We start from the raw sequence: 14,851 nt of genomic DNA, 5'->3' as shown, positions 1-14,851 counted from the left end.
AAAAGCCTTCATATATCAGAAAACATTCGTTTTTGCATCCTTTTTAACTGGACTTGCTTCTCCGGTATCGAGGAATATCGAAGAGTACTGCCAGTCCATAGTCTGGTGAGGCTGGCACGCCATGTTTGTGAAATATTCATTTTTATCACAGTTCCTGACAAATATGTTATAGTTCTAGTGTTCTCTGTACTAAATTTGAATAGCTCAGCAGAATTTCGCGAAAAAAAACAGTGGTATTCTGAAAAATATTAATCTTCCAAAAAAATTATCTGCCAATTTGCGAAAAAAAATGTGTTTACAATTCTGAATAGCTCCCGAAGAGTTGTACAGAAAACTCAAATGACATTTTCTTCTGTAAATAATAATTTATAGGGTAATTGCAATAATGAGTGACCCACTTTCACTACTTGTGAAGCTGGATGCGACTTTCGACAAATATACATTTTCCAGAATTCTTAATTGATATGCTACAATTCTAGAGCTCTCTGCTCAAAATCTGAATAGTTCTCCAGAATTTCGCGAAGAAAGTTGTGATCATAATTCTGAATAACTGAAAAGCTGTGAAATTGGTAACTGACTTTCGAGAAATATACACTTTTCCAGAGATACAAGTAGATATGCTACAGTTCTTGTGTCCTCTGCACAAAATTTGAATATTACCGCAGAAATTCGGAAAAAATACTGAAAATATTAATGACATTTGTTGTTTGCCGATAAAAATTTATCTGATAACTGCTGCAACATACAATATTTCTGATCACAGTATTGGATAGCACCCCAAGAGTCCTGCCGAAAATGGTCAGTTAAACCCATACTCGAGATCGGAAAACTTTGCTTTCAGGCAGCAGAACTGCCTAACACCCAACCGGGTTAGTCATCTGCGCAAGATTACGCAGCGTCTCGTTGGCTAATTTAGGTTAGCCATTTAAAGTAAAACTGTGACAGAGATATATTTTGCAGTGTTTTTAGTGATCGTGGTAACGTGCATTTCATTTGCAAAGCGAAGCGGTCTAGAATCTGAGGTAGTGTGGAGATGCTGTGCTAATAACTCTCGGTGCACTTTTCATTTATTTACTGGAGACAGCGGCAACTTATTTTCACGTTTGGAAGACGATCATGACCACACACCATCTCGAGAATATTTATTACACAGGGGAACATCATGGAATTATGTTAAAAGAAAAGGTGAAGACGTGAATGACATATCTCTGAAGCTTACCCTTATAGAAGTAGCTTTTTAGCGAAAAACTTTTTTACTTTCAACTTACTTGTTACAATTGTATTGCTGTATTAACTTTTATAAAACGGCTTATAAACCTACTAATTGCATTGCATTTGAAAATATGACAAGAAAATCACATTTTCATTTAAACATACTTTTTTATGCCCTAGAACCAACCTTATCGGGATAATAAGACGCAACCTCAAGTATATTCAGTTTCTGTTCCTGTTTTTTGTTTTTCTTTTAAATTTTTTTTACAGCGTTATACGAAATTATAATCTGTCTCAATTGAATAATTTACAACGTTTAGTTTAGTAACTAGATGTACAGCTGTGTCATCTTCATTTACCGAGCACTGTGAAGAATCTATCTTAAAGAACTTGTCACTCAGATAAAATTGTTTAAATACGCTCTCATTTTGTTATAAACGAGGAGTTCAATTCAGTTCAGTTCTAGCGATCTGATCGATTCCTACTTTAATCCTTACGCGTCTTCTTTTGTTGGTTCTGTTTCACGATTCAGACTGTTTTCATTTTTGATTTAGAGTATTAAGCCGATAGAACAGGAACTGTATACATAAACAGTATTTCAGTTTTTACAAAGCCACAAACGGGATATCAATATCGACAACCTGGTATATAAATATTAAGAGTTGAAAGGATCCTGAAATCCAAATACAGAACTTCGGCTTCTGAAGCGGCACGGGCTCATTCTTCGACATACATAATGGCAAGGAAAATACGAGCAGAACAAATTGCAGTCTGTAATTGTGGCCATAATTCAACTTCATCAAGGAAACTAAACTTTTCTAAAACGTAAATCGTTTTTTTCCATCCAATTTGCGTGATGGACTCCTTCGCAGCACGGAAAGATGTTCCATGAGATCGTTCTTCGCCAACAGAATACTCGGTTAATTCAAAAAATATCTGTACTATAATCTCACATATCTTATGCCTGAAACGTAAACACAAATGTTTTTCCGAAATGTTTTCAGCCAAAACACGTGCACCTTTAAAAGTGGTCGTATTTTATGCTGCTGTGACAGAACCAAATGATGTAACAGAAAAGCCATTCAGTGCGAGTTTCATTGACAAATTTTACCTGCCATTTTGCGTAGTAAGTTAAACGGCCGAAATATGGGTAAAATTATCAGCATGGAACTAGTGGAGGATTTTTCATTTCTTTCTTTTTCAAATATGTTTGTGCGTGACTCTCGTCTATTAATGGCTGCCTGTGCCCTCTCAGAAGTTCTCTTTCTGATATAACTCATTGATACAATGCGTGTACCTTGGGGCGCCCTTCAGCTGCTGACTGATCTTTCTCGACTGTAAAGATCTTCAAAGCAATGATGTGTGCTATATCGTCAAGGCTTTCAAAAAAAAGTCTTGTTTCCTTATACTTGTTAAGTTTCGAAAATCTCCCAGAATATTTATGTAGCTCCCGCCCTTGCTGATACAAACCTTGTAATTTTAGTATGCAGTTTCTCAACTCCTGTTTCGGCAGTAGTTAATTTTCCAAATAGATAATCACTTCCCATACATCATGACACTTTGATTCGCAATCAATTAACATGCACACAATTTGTAAAAGTAGCTCTCTCTTTCTCTCTCCCTCTCTCCCTCTTTGTCCTGACCTTTCCCAGTCTTGTGGTCATTGACCTCTTATATTACACTTCGAATATGATGCTTTCTGAGAACACATTCAGCTAACAAAATGGAAATAAATAACCTGTCTGTATTAGGTAATCAATGAATTTGTCATGCAGAAGTAATACTTGTGCGTACTTGATATTGTTTCTGGATATATGTCTAAGACCCATATAGCACACACTTAGATAAAAAAGGAATGATCAACCAGTAAAAATGAACGATTCCCAGAAAGGAACGATAACCAGTGAACTAGTTTCCAAACGTGAACCAGTTTACTCATCTCTAATAACAGCTGCTCAGCAATTTAGATTGATGATCATAATCTTTTTCGCGAAGTGCTGCAGAAATATTCAGATTTTCTACGGAGAACTCTAGAGCTATATCATATCTATCAAGAACTCTAAAAAAATCGACATTTCTCGAAAGCTGGGTGGCAAATTCACAGCTATTCAGAATCTTGAACTTATTTTTTTTCGCGAAATTCTACAGGACTATTCAAATAGAGATATTTAGAACTACAGCATATCTACCAACAACTCTGAAAAACATATATATTTCTCAAAAGTCAGGTGCCAACTTCATAGCAATTCTGTTTTTCAGAAATATGATCATAATTTTTTAAAGAAATTCTACAGAAATTATTCAAATATTGTATAGATAACTCTAAAAGTATAGTACATCTACCAATTACTCTTAAAAAAATGTACAGTTCTCGAAAGTCGGGTGCCAACTTCACAAGCAGTGACAGTGGGTTCCTCATTTTACAAATTATATCATAAACTATTGTCTGCAGAAGAAAACGTCGTTAAGGTTTTCTTTAGGATTGTTGGGAAGCTATTCAGAAGTGTAATAATTACTTTTTTCGCAAATTTGGTAATTAAATTTTTCACAAGATTAAAATTTTCTCGAATACTATTGTTTTCTCTGTGGAATTTTGCAGAACTATACAAATTGAGGACAGAGAAGTCTAGAACCGAAGCATATCTATCAAGAAATTTGAAGAAAATTGCTTTTTCTTTAAAGTCGGTTGCCAATTTAACATCTGACACTTTTCACTAAATCCTTTACATATGAAAGAAGGAACCGGTTGACTGATGTTACAACATACAGCCTTACCTACTGGTCCAAAAAAAATGAAATTTGGAGGAATGGCATAAGAACCTGCTAGGAAAGAGATTTTTCAAATTCCACCAGTAAGGGAAGACGAGGGGTTCAAAGTTTTTTGTTGAATTGACAACGAAGCTAAGTTATCGGTAACACAAACACGAAATTTGATATGAATAATTATTTGTTATCGTAGGCTTCCACTGAGAGGACATTTTTGTAAAATTCTATCCCTAACGGTCTGAAAACGGTATTAACGTGGTTACAGGGGATACGATGTATTAAAAGTAGCGGGACATGGCGTCTTTCAGGACGAAGGGGCCATTGTTTTCTTACATAACCATACTGACCACTTGCCCTAACCTTATTTAAAAAAATAGTTCCATGTCAGAGAAAGTGTATATGTAATTATTACTGCTTTATAATTCTGTCCATATGAGGATAAATTTTGATTATTAAGATGTCAGTTGTCAGATTAGCCCAAAAACAGTTGGACACCTATTGATCTGATAGACATACAAGTCTCAAATTTACCTTCGAAAATGATAGAAACTGCTGTCATTTGGACACCTGCGAAAACCAAAGCACAAGCGCACTACTCAATGACCATCTTGGTTCATGGATTGTAGGAATTACAATGACAGTTATGGGGAATTATTTAGATCATAATTAAACACATTTAAACGTTCATATGAGTTTGTGTTTACATAAGAGTCATTAAATTAGGTCCTTTGAAGAAGTGAACCGGGTAAGAATTACTTATTATAAACTTCGTTCCACAACTCGTGACTCAAAGGACTACTCGACATTGTGAGTGAGACTGTGAACCCTTAGGCGAAAGTAATTTGCTTACACAGAAAATAAGTGTTACAATCGCTAGTAACATAAAATGAGAAGGCACTCTCCGAAGTAACAAGGAACTAAGCACAGCTAAGTACTGTAAAAAGTCTTACTGAGGCAGATCGCTGGTCGATCATCAGCGATCGGCTTGTTATCTTTGGCGCGTCCCCGGGCATGAGCATCTTTGCGTTTTCGGCTGGGGCGCGCCGTTTACTAATCGTGAAACTCCTGCGGCGGTTACTGGTTGGCTGGAAGGCATTTCATATAAAATGTGCCGAGCCTCACAGTGAGAGGGGAGTCCGGAGTTGGTGTTGGCCGAGATGTTTGTACAAATTGAGGTGCCTGTGTGAGAAGCACGGCGAGGGCCTGTTGGTTGCTTCGTCCTTCTGGCAGCCACCGCAAGCGGATGTTCGGCCGGAATGTCTACAGTTTGTGGTGAGCATAGTGTGAACAAGTTCTCGGAGGATGTGCTCCCAGCCTGACTCTTAGCCTGTGTTATTTGTGGGTGCCGACCTCTTGTCTGTTACTGCTTCCGGGTGTACTGTAAGATTTCGCAGCAAAACTGTGTTTTTGTGGCATTCTGTGTTTCTGGCTCAGCCTCCGCCTAGAAAGGGGAAAGATTTGGAATTCCTTAATGCTGTAATTCAAACATATATAAAAAAAATTGGTCTTTCAGAATAAGCGCCTGTTTCTGTGAGACACTGCAGTTCAAACACGAGTGGCGTAATGTTAATGAGTGTTTGCTAATCGTCAAATGAAGTGTATTTAATGTCTTGCTGTTTTCTGGGGCACGCAACTGTGTTATTGAACTCATTTTGAAGTGTTCTGTTGGGTGAATGACTGCTCCCCACTTCAGTGTATTCTTTTGAGTAGTACTGTAAGGTTTTTTGGATATTTGTCAGTGGGGTGTATTGATTCGATTTTGTTTTTCTCTCTCTTTTGAATTACGGTGAATTGTTTAGTTTACCTGGTTATAGGCTTAATTCGCGCTTCACGCACTAAATCAGCTGATATTGAAAGTTTTTTTTATTCCTGTTTAATGTCAGACAGATTCAAATGTAACTTCATTTATGTTATTTGAAATAAATGTTTTGGATTGACCTTAATGAATTATGTGCAATCGAAGTAAGGACCCAGTCCCTCATTAGTGCTTAACCGTGGCGTGCGGTTCGGGTTGTGAGCCCCGTGCTCGGACCTCTTACGTATGAAGTAATACTTCCATACACTAATGAAGACCTAGATTACGTAACCCTGTTTTTTCTATGCTCTCATATTCAGAACCTTCTGTTGAATCCTACTTGGGGTAGATGTAGATCACGTAACAGACGAGTGCTGAAATAATTGGCAATTGAAATTCTCTAAGTTTTGGGCATGTACTACTCACTTGACATGATTACATACTCGTTTTCCTACTGTCTAATCATGTTACAACAGCCAGCTGAATCTTCACACACACACACACATACACACACACAAGCGCACGCTCACAGATATACACACAAAAGATTTCAATTTTTGACTGTCACATTGATCAACATAGTTCATCAGCTACACGAAAATTGTGTCAATCCACCGGTTCCGATCAAAGTTTTCGTGAGGTTTCCCTCGGTTATCACGCTATGCCAGAACCGGCGCCACGGGGTACCCGCGCGGTCTCAGGCGTCTTGTCACTGTTCACGCGGCTACCCTGTCGGGGTTTCGAGTCCTTTCTTGGGCATGGGTGTGTGTGTTGTCCTTAGCGTAAGTTAGTTTAGATTTGATTAAGAAGTGTGTAAGCTTAGGGACCTATGCAGCAGTTTGGTCCCATAAGATCTTACTACAAATTTCCAAATTTTTTCAGAACCGGAGAACCTCTCCAGATTATTTCCAATTGAAACCTCCCAGTCCCATTTCCAGCTGATGGGATATTGGACTCAAAAGAGCCAACTCATGCATCAGTCCAGCCATCTCTCATGAGTAGGGGAACAGGAGTATGTCTGGCATAAACGACCCAAACCCTAGAACATATTCATTGGTTAAATGCAAAATCTTTTATGCACTTTAGCCACTTGAAACGTGATGGTGGTGGTGATCAGCCACTAAGAAGCAGTCATTAAGGGCAGCATCCTATTCCTCTAATGGTATTAGAGAGGAAGAGACCATATTGCTGCTGGCCGCTGTGGCCGTGCGGTTTTAGGCGCTTCAGTCCGGAACCGCGTGACTGCTACGGTCGCAGGTTCGAATCCTGCCTCGGGCATGAATGTGTGTGGTGTCCTTAGGTTAGTTAGGTTTAAGTAGTTCTAAGTTCTAGGCGACTGATGACCACAGATGTTACGGCCCATAGTGGTCAGAGCCATTTGAACCATTTTTAAACCATATTGCGTCACTTTCTCCATTAGTAAAGGGGAAGTAAGAAGCTACTGTTCTGACACAGTTAAACTCTGGGCACAGTATCCACACTTCCAAATAGAAAGATGCAATAGGCACAAATCGAGAAAATATCATAAATGGTTCAAATGGTTCTAAGCACTATGGGACTTAACGTCTGAGGTCATCAGTCCCCTAGACTTAGAACTACTTAAGCCTAACTAACCTACGGAAATCACATACATCCAAGCCCGAGGCAGGATTCGAACCTGCGACCGTAGCAGCAGCGCGGTTCCGGACTGAAGCGCCTAGAACCGCCTCAAGGAAGCAATCAAACAACAATTCGATCCGACGTTTACTATGGAAATTTATTTGACGAGGAGACCACACGCCAATCGGAATTTCGTAATTTTTTTATATTTATGGAGAGTGAAGTTCAGACTCAAATAACCATTACCCGAAGCACTTCAATGCAACTCTCAAAAATTCTAGAGAAAATAGTCTCTTAAATTTTCCGACCATCTTTAACACGGTCATTTTCCTACAAGTAGCGCGGCTAGACGTTGTGGTAGTACACTCGCTGAACAACATGCTGTGAAGGGCAAAAGTGATTGACATACGTTACGCAACTCTTTCCTATTTCTTCTGGACACTGTGCCAGTAAAAGGTTTTTAACCGTAATCGGCTTGGTTGCCGCGCGGGATTAGCCGAGCGGTCTCGGGCGCTGCAGTCATGGACTGTGCGGCTGGTCCCGGCGGAGGTTCGAGTCCTCCCTCGGGCATGGGTGTGTGTGTTTGTCCTTAGGATAATTTAGGTTAAGTAGTGTGTAAGCTTAGGGGCTGATGACCTTAGCAGTTCAGCCCCATAAGATTTCACACACGTCTGAACATCATCATCGGCTTGGCTATAAATTGCACATATCCAGAAACCCTCTTTAGGCAGCTTATTGTGGAAAGATACTAGTTTATGACAATGGGCGGCGTGTAAACTTTATTCTCCATATGTTGCCTAAGACTTACAGTTTCTCAAGATGATCAATGTACGGCCGAAATTTGAGGTGGATGAAAGTGTTACTGTGATTATGCCCAGAAGAAATAAATAAGAATTGCATAAAAGTGTCATCTCTCAATATTCTGGACATCATGTGCGACTTACACGATAAGTTTGAGGAAGTATTTGATTATAAGCACGCTACAGTTTCATTTGGTGGTCTCGTCAATAACAGTTGACTAAATCCCCAAGTAAGGTAAATAAAAAAAGGTAGTTTCGAATCTATGAAACGCTGGTGCAGTTCACTATACAATGCAGTGAAATACTACGTTACTCGTTTTTCTTACATCACTGATCGTAATTCACTCCTTTTTGCCAGCTGCGAAAGCAGCTTGTTACTCGATGCCTGCTACACTAAATGTTACGTTACCAGTCTGTGGCACCGGGTTTCGAGACCCAGTCGATCTCAGAATTGTTCTGCCAGTTATCGGTGCTTTCACCTTCGGTAATGATTTGTGATTGTGGAAAATGCAGAGCTGTACCGCGGTTCGTAGTCCATGTTAACTTGCAGATCCTCTGTAACTGACTGGTTAAGTCAGTTCAATGGCTGGAGCAAGCCAAAGGCGTACAACATGCATAGGACCATGCCTAGTAAAGCACTGTTGAGGTCAAACCAATATTCGCATTAATGAGGGCTTTACTTGTAGAAAGAAGTATAACTATGAGCGAACAAGTGATATAATACACTGCCTGCCAGATAAAATGAAGCACTCACAGTGGGAGGGGGAAAGGAATTGAAACACACAGTTTGAGAGGATATGTGATGTTAGTTTGAGAGGCACCCACATGCCTTGCTCATACTGTGGCATCAAGCAGTCAGGCCTGCAAGACGAGTGGTCTGCCAAGCGAGTGGATTTATTCATATTTCTCAATGACTGATTATGAACTCTAGCACCCACAATTAAGCTACAAATTATTCTCCTGTTTGAATATTACGCAACGGAAACGGATAACGCAATCCTGACTATTAGTAATTTACACAACTCTGATAGTTCACTACGCTCTGGAAATACCACATTTTATTTCTTACCCAACGGCTTTGACCAACACGTGGCCATCGCACTGAATATGAATGGCGCACACATTATAAATTCTGGATATCATGACTACACACTACTCGAAGAACAAGGCCACCAATCTTATTCTTTTCACTATCCTTTTTTTTAATTCCGATAAATTCTGTTATTCTATTATTACATTTTTATACAATAATTACACATGAGAAACTCCGCCCAGTGGGCATGGCTTTACATTGGTGATTCCCTATCTTATGGTCTCGTAATTATCTAACGCTACAGTGCACTTTCTGGATAGGATTGTGGATCTTTTGCTATATCTCACACTTCGACTGTCACACCCATCATCACGAAAATTTACTCAAGACCGAGCGGTACAAAAAGGAACATGCATAACCCACTGCCTCTGAACCTATCTCGCTACTCTCCCATGCAAGCCACACGTACTTAAATTGCATGAAATACACTCCTGGAAATGGAAAAAAGAACACATTGACACCGGTGTGTCAGACCCACCATACTTGCTCCGGACACTGCGAGAGGGCTGTACAAGCAATCATCACACGCACGGCACAGCGGACACACCAGGAACCGCGGTGTTGGCCGTCGAATGGCGCTAGCTGCGCAGCATTTGTGCACCGCCGCCGTCAGTGTCAGCCAGTTTGCCGTGGCATACGGAGCTCCATCGCAGTCTTTAACACTGGTAGCATGCCGCGACAGCGTGGACGTGAACCGTATGTGCAGCTGACGGACTTTGAGCGAGGGCGTATAGTGGGCATGCGGGAGGCCGGGTGGACGTACCGCCGAATTGCTCAACACGTGGGGCGTGAGGTCTCCACAGTACATCGATGTTGTCGCCAGTGGTCGGCGGAAGGTGCACGTGCCCGTCGACCTGGGACCGGGCCGCAGCGACGCACGGATGCACGCCAAGACCGTAGGATCCTACGCAGTGCCGTAGGGGACCGCACCGCCTCTTCCCAGCAAATTAGGGACACTGTTGCTCCTGGGGTATCGGCGAGGACCATTCGCAACCGTCTCCATGAAGCTGGGCTACAGTCCCGCACACCGTTAGGCCGTCTTCCGCTCACGCCCCAACATCGTGCAGCCCGCCTCCAGTGGTGTCGCGACAGGCGTGAATGGAGGGACGAATGAAGACGTGTCGTCTTCAGCGATGAGAGTCGCTTCTGCCTTGGTGCCAATTATGGTCGTATGCGTGTTTGGCGCCGTGCAGGTGAGCGCCACAATCAGGACTGCATACGACCGAGGCACACAGGGCCAACACCCGGCATCATGGTGTGGGGAGCGATCTCCTACACTGGCCGTACACGACTGGTGATCGTCGAGGGGACACTGAATAGTGCACGGTACATCCAAACCGTCATCGAACCCATCGTTCTACCATTGCTAGACCGGCAAGGGAACTTGCTGTTCCAACAGGACAATGCACGTCCGCATGTATCCCGTGCCACCCAACGTGCTCTAGAAGGTGTAAGTCAACTACCCTGGCCAGCAAGATCTCCGGATCTGTCCCCCATTGAGCATGTTTGGGACTGGATGAAGCGTCGTCTCACGCGGTCTGCACGTCCAGCACGAACGCTGGTCCAACTGAGGCGCCAGGTGGAAATGGCATGGCAAGCCGTTCCACAGGACTACATCCAGCATCTCTACGATCGTCTCCATGGGAGAATAGCAGCCTGCATTGCTGCGAAAGGTGGATATACACTGTACTAGTGCCGACATTGTGCATGCTCTGTTGCCTGTATCTATGTGCCTGTGGTTCTGTCAGTGTGATCATGTGATGTATCTGACCCCAGGAATGTGTCAATAAAGTTTCCCCTTCCTGGGACAATGAATTCACGGTGTTCTTATTTCAATTTCCAGGAGTGTACATCACACTGGAAACATCACAAAGAATAGTCACAACGTTAGAATCACTTCACTTTCAGCTTTCCCACTTCAATTAGTATTCATCCCAGTTTCACTCGACACTACCCCACTTCGTAACTTTTCTTTCCTACTACGAACTCTGGAGGATACATTCACGTCTTCCTGTGCAATGCAAGCCAAGTGGCGTTGCTGGATAGACGGCTGACTCACCTTGCTTCTCTCTCAGAGTATTAGAGTTTGAATCCAGCGTCACACAGAAACATAATGCGCAGAGTAATATTAAGAACATATTCGTCACACACGCGAGTCCTCAACTGATACCATGGACGAGTACTTCTCTTTATCCTTTGTCTCATACACAGATTGAGACTCACACAGTACTCACCACGTGGAAGTACTCGTCTCTAATTTCAAGTCCTGCACACGCCATTTCTTAAATATTTCCAGCTTATGGTACACACGCCAGTAATTCAGCTTAACTTTAGCACTCGGAAGTACTTCAACTTAGTACTAGCACTCACAAGCATTCCAACTTAGTACTAGCACTCGCAAGTATTTCAACTTATTGCTACACGTGGTTTCATTGTGAGCGTTGGTCACTTCCAAATATTACTACGATCCCCTTAATATTACATGCCTGTCATTTAATTCTCCCCCCCCCCCCAAAAGTTCCTGAAATAGAGAAATAATTATTCCAAACTACTCTTAAGTATTTCACATGCATACCATTTTCTCCACTCTTTTGTCTTTACGGAGCACACCTAAGACAGGTTTTACCAACACAAGATCCAGCGGCAGAGTGCTGAAACATGGCCGTTCTTCAGGTCAGCTCGCACCTCCGTGGAGGTGGGGGAGCACCATGCTACCGTATTGGTCAGCCACGTTTCAGGCGCTCAACGCTCAGGCAAATTTCATCTCTTTGGTCCCACCAAAAGTGGCCAAAGGACCGTCTCAAAGATGATCATATATTGCACATTCACTAGCTGCGGTTAGCAGACGACCATACATTCATTCATTTCACAGATCTCACCAAATTGGATATAGGGATTTATTTTGTGGGAGTGCACATGTGATCAATTAAATAAATAAAGTCCTTCTTTCCTACACTGGTATCCGGCTTCGGCCTATTAAGTGAAATTGAGTTATTATTACAAAAAATATGTTGTTCTGACAAGAATAACGCAGAATGTTGTACCCATTTTCAATGTCGGGCGGTACTGTACTCTTTCAAGTTGAGTAACTACAAAATGAGTCAAATTTAAAACAACATGGTAATGTGGGCCCTGTTATCAGTATGGTGTTACACCCGTCTTGCTTCGATGCTGCACTGATTCAGTTGGGAAGGATGCCGTAAGGCCACTGTAGCCTCTCCTGAGGCAAGCTAGACAGCTCATTGACATCCTGGATATTAGCAGTGGGACGGAGTTGACGCCTGAGCTGGTCCCAAACATAGTGTACCGGGAACAGATCTGGGTATCTTGCCAGTCATGTGAGTACCCAAACATCATGTAGACAGTTCACAGCGACACATGCCACATGTGGACGAGCATGGCTCTGCTAAAAACCGGCAGTACGATGCTGTCACATGAGAGCTGACACATGAGGACGCAGAATATGCATCCAATCACAGATCCCTCAATTAGCACCAGCTGCGACCTGAAAATGTTCCTGATGGCTTCCCACACCATGACACTACGGGTAATACCGTTGTGCCTCTGTCGGCCGGGGTGGACGAGCGGTTCTAGGCGCTGCAGTCTGGAGTCGCGCGACCGCTACGGTCGCAGGTTCGAATCCTGCCTATGGCACGGATGTGTGTTATGTCCTTAGGTTTAAGTAGTTCTAAGTTCTAGGGTACTGATGACCTCAGAAGTTAAGTCCCATAGTGCTCAGAGCCATTTGGACCATTTCGTTGTGCCTCTCCAAAACAGTGGAAGAATAGGGCCTCTTTTCAGTACTGTACTCTGATAGGAAGTTCTGACACAAACTCGACAAGTTACTAACGCAACTACATAGATATGAAGATGATGCAGAGTGATCGAAACATGCCATGTATTTAAAAATGGGCAACTGAGGGTAATTATGTCGGGTGTAGTGAAAATGGATTACGATGTGTCTGGTACACTATAAGCCGATCCTCCGTTGTGTTGGTCAGACGTGGTCAACTGGGACCTTGGCGATGAGTACGCACGCCCTCACGTCCCCATGCAGTGCCACATCGGGCCACTGTTACATCCGAATACCACACAAATCTGGAAATTTTACGACTCGACCAGCCAGCTTAGTGGAGGCACCCGATGAGGCCTCTTTCAGACTCTGTCAGATGGTGATAATGCTGTCTCACACGAGTACGCGGCATTTCCATGTTCTTGCCACTGCCACGAATATTATTAACACAGTCTGGTGACCATTCTACATGCAACCGAGAATTGAAATTCAAATCAGTCACATACCCGCTGTTGATGTGTACGTTTACGTAGTTACCTTAACATACAGCCATGTCTTCTCGGTGTTCCACTCATTGTGTATAGCAGATATAGTTCGTCTGGGCAACTAAATGTTCAAATGTGTGTGAATCCCTAAGGGACCAAATTGCTGAGGTCATCGGTGCCTAAACTTACACCCTAGTTAAACCAACTTATGCTAAGAACAACACACACACCCATGCCCGAGGGAGGACTCGAGCCACGCAATCCGTGACATGGCACTTCGAACCGCGCAGCCACTCCGCGTGGCGGGTAACTAAAGCACACCACTGAAGAGACGAGCGGAAGTGTGTGTACTGGAGCTACAACCAGCAGCGGCAGGGTCCTTAACTCACATTCACTTTCTAAGTGCAGTTTTGGTAACATGGGTAGGAGGATGATTTTTTACAGGCATTCTCGATCAAGTTGGACCACGGATTTATTACCCACAAGAGAGCAAGCTGTAATTCCTGCTTTGTTGCCCGCTGATAATAGAGCAAGGAGCAAACATCAACTCTCTATAAACTGTTTATGCTTTTCTGAAGATGAAAGCGTATATTACGAAGCTTTGTTCCTTAACACTAAAACTACACTGGAAAATGCCGGAAACGTAAAAGCAAGGGAGCAAAAAGCAGTACTGTTACAGCCTTAAATGAACGAGCAGAAAAACTGGATTCTGGAAAAACAAGTTCACATTAGTACCCCGACATTCCAGCCACGTGGTATTCTTTGCCAGTTTTGATACCTTTCTATTACGGCATTCTGCAGAGCCAGAAAGGATTGTGACCCACGCATCTAGTTTCCGCTCCTAGGAGAGAAAACAAAACACACTCGTACAGGTACTCATATGTACATGTTGTAACTCGTGTAAGTACAGAGCCGGCCAGTGTGGCTGAGCGGTTCTAGGCGCTTCAGTCTGGAACTGCGCGACCGCTACGGTCGCAGGTTCGAATCCTGCTGTAATGTCCCCACAGCAAATACCCTCTACCACGCACCAATTAATCATTTTCAATCAAACCATCCACATTCATTCACTTTGGAAAAGTTATCTGATCTGATTTTCTCGTAATATATGCGGCGACAGCTCGTCGACGCCAAAGTATTTTCTAGTGCGTTTATTCTTTGAAATAACAGAGATGCATATATGCATTCTCCATGGTTGTTAGAGTGGTAACTAGGACAGCTTCTGGAGTATCTGTTGAGGATTGACGTGTTTCTGAGAGATACATATTCTACTTTTCTTCTCGCTAAAGCGAGCCAATTAACATTTGTTTT

This window comes from Schistocerca piceifrons, chromosome 5 (assembly GCF_021461385.2).
Source record: "Schistocerca piceifrons isolate TAMUIC-IGC-003096 chromosome 5, iqSchPice1.1, whole genome shotgun sequence".
NCBI classification, from domain to species: Eukaryota; Metazoa; Arthropoda; class Insecta; order Orthoptera; family Acrididae; genus Schistocerca; species Schistocerca piceifrons.
This window is presented reverse-complemented; position numbering follows the sequence as displayed.